Source organism: Aplysia californica, unplaced genomic scaffold, assembly GCF_000002075.1.
Source record: "Aplysia californica isolate F4 #8 unplaced genomic scaffold, AplCal3.0 scaffold00314, whole genome shotgun sequence".
Classification (NCBI taxonomy): domain Eukaryota; kingdom Metazoa; phylum Mollusca; class Gastropoda; order Aplysiida; family Aplysiidae; genus Aplysia; species Aplysia californica.
In genome coordinates, this window is record NW_004797584.1 from 96,625 (window position 1) to 96,834 (window position 210).

Consider the following 210-nt stretch of genomic DNA (forward strand, 5'->3'; position numbering starts at 1 on the left):
AAATTAGGAAAACGCCCAGTCGTGAATGAGGTCATTATTATGATGTCAGTCAGGTTGTCAAACAGGTCTGCTGATAATACAACACATGTATAAAATCGTCTACACGGTATAGATAATAGTATCGGCACTAACTGATGGTGTTTTAGTTTGTTTTTCTGTTTGTTTGTTTTTTGTTAGTTTTCCTTTTTTTTTGCTGGGGGGGGGGGGGGG